The sequence below is a fragment of the Branchiostoma floridae genome, chromosome 8 (assembly GCF_000003815.2).
Source record: "Branchiostoma floridae strain S238N-H82 chromosome 8, Bfl_VNyyK, whole genome shotgun sequence".
NCBI classification, from domain to species: domain Eukaryota; kingdom Metazoa; phylum Chordata; class Leptocardii; order Amphioxiformes; family Branchiostomatidae; genus Branchiostoma; species Branchiostoma floridae.
In genome coordinates, this window is record NC_049986.1 from 24,304,495 (window position 1) to 24,307,048 (window position 2,554).

The following is a 2,554-nucleotide window of genomic DNA, read 5'->3' on the forward strand; positions in this document are numbered from 1 at the left end:
GGCATTTCAAGGCAGACATCAATCAAATATTTGAATAATTATACCATTGATTTGGAAAGAATACATATTGTTGTCAGAAGATAACAATGTGTTTGTGTTACAAATAAACTTCTCGTCGATCCCAATGCTACACCTGCCTCTACAGTCTACACCTACATGTACATGCAAGTCTAGCTACAAAAGACAACAGGCCCTACCTGCTGTGTGTCATGAGCACAATCTTCTTACTGCTGAAAAAACAAACATAGAGACATGTCAATCATTGTTTTACACATTTGTGGACACCTCAAAATGTTAATGCACAATGCTTTTGAATGATAAAGGAATATGGCAACAGAGGTACAATAAATACATACACACAAGCTGTACTTGCAAATGAAAAAGTACAACTGACAGGATCAAAAAGGATTGACATGAATGAAATTAAAGCCATCATATAGAAGTCAAACGAGTGACATTTGGTATAACATCTACACAAATCACAGTCCAAAGGATGAATTAATATTAATATTAACAAAATTACAAATTAAAAAACAGAAAGAAACAAACATGCCGATACCAGGGATCGACCCCGGGTCGGCGGATTACAAATCCAACGTGCAAACCACAACACAGAAAGCTCTAGAGCAACTGGCGTGGTCAGTTTGGCAGCGCTTAAACCCCACTGTTACACAATAAGCAGCATAATATATTTGACCCCCCCCCCCTCCCCACAGAAAAATATTAGTATGTGGACGTCGTCACGATCAAAATAAAGATAACTAGTTACCGTCAAAAAACAGAAATGATGCAGAAAACACCATGACATCTCGTGTGGAAGTATCTTTAGCCCTTTCCCAAGGAAAACTGATTTCGACTACTAACGTTATCAGTTCATGCATGTTTTTGACAACAAACGGAGATACACAACGACGGCAGTGGCTTGTCAGCACTTGCCTGCGGTACCAGCGTTCCACAGTTCTCATATAACGTTGTTTTGACGAATTTCACAAACGAAAACACCTTTCAATGTACATTAACAACGGAGTGAGCAATGTAAGGCTAGCCATTTCTTACCTAAAGATGTTCTGCTACCGATGACAACCGAAACTGGGTAGAAGCTGACGTAAAATGCGCAGAAAACTGCAGACTTGGGCGAACAGTTGCAGTTGCTGCGGGAGTCTGTGACGTAAATGTAAAATTAAAAATGGACGAGTCCGGGGTGGAATCTTCAAGAAGGTCTGCATAAAAATCTCAAACCTAAAAGTTTTTTTCCGTATATATATTTTGTGTATATTTATAATTGCTGTTTTCAAAATAATGGTCACATATTATATTCCTATTTTCTGTGCAGTAATCTTTTATGGAGTAACATAAATTACAAAATCCTCTCAAATACGAATGGTTCCGTCTACATATAAACATGAAAATCTAATGTTGCGTCATTGCCGACGAAGTGTTCCTTTCTCTTCGCTGATTGGCTGGCGGCACAATTCAATTAATTAGCAGACTGACACCTGTCACCTGTCGCCCAGGGCGGGAGTTATTGCTTTGTTTGCCATATATGGAACGCACTAAACGTCGAGAATGGTCAAAACACGCCCCGTAAAAACCCGAAATGGGTCATTTTGAAGTGATATACGCCAAAAATGAAAATCAGGTTCTTTAAATAAATACTCCATGCACGCCTGTACCAAACTTTTAGGTATTGGTCCACTCTATCATATGCATTGTGCCAAATTTCAGGTCATTCGGTCCAGGAACGACGGGGATGATTCGCTTTAAAAATTTGAGGAGAAACTCAGAAAGAAAGAAAGAAAGAAGAAGAAACACAAGTTAGGAATGTTTGTAAGCATAAGTCCGTGAGATTTCTGAAACAACAGCAATTCCGTGATAAACGTACGGAGCTAACCGTTAGCTCCGTACGTTTTTAGAAGGTTCCGAGTGCAGCGAAAATACCATCGATAGCGATTCAACTTTGGATGGCAAACCGGACAAAAGTTATAAGTACTGTTGAAGTCATTAACGTTAAAGTTTGTTTTTATTTGCCTTTGACGGTTTGACCTGAAATACTGTTACGCTAAACTCCTGAAGAGAAGTTAAGTGACTGCTGTGATTATTACAGAAATGCCCCTAAAAACTGATACAATAAGCCTTCTGAATAGCCTAAAGTGCAAGAGTTTCAGGCGGGCTTCGCCCCCCTGGGACCCCCAACGGGGCTCTGCCCCTGGACCCTGCCGGGCCGGGGCCTTCGGCGTTCTTCGGCGGCCCCCGAAAAAAATTATGGCGGGAACACTGCAGTATATACGGAATCGTGGGGCCCCGCTTATGAATATTAATTAGCCTTCGCTCTTCGCGCACAGGTGTGGACTCCGTGCGGGGTCACGGAAGGTCACGCCAGGAGGCCAAAAGAAAACAAATTACCCCTCAGAAAAGTGCCCAAATTAATTATTTTAAAGTAGTTTATGTCAAAACTTTTACTTGGATCATTTTACCAACTATCTAATGCCTATCTACCCCAAATTTCAGGCCGTTCCATGTAAGACCAGGGTACAGGGGGACAATATGTTTATTT

At 40.8% G+C, this 2,554-nt stretch overlaps 1 long non-coding RNA gene across 1 annotated transcript in view; it reads right to left on the reverse strand.

Moving 5' to 3' along the window:
• The window catches only part of LOC118421481, a 900-nt gene extending 552 nt beyond the window's left edge, over positions 1-348 (reverse strand). The window contains exon 1 of the long non-coding RNA XR_004831837.1: positions 198-348. This is a non-coding gene — a long non-coding RNA (uncharacterized LOC118421481). The remainder of the gene's footprint in view (positions 1-197) is intronic.
• Between the last annotated feature and the right edge of the window lie 2,206 nt (positions 349-2,554).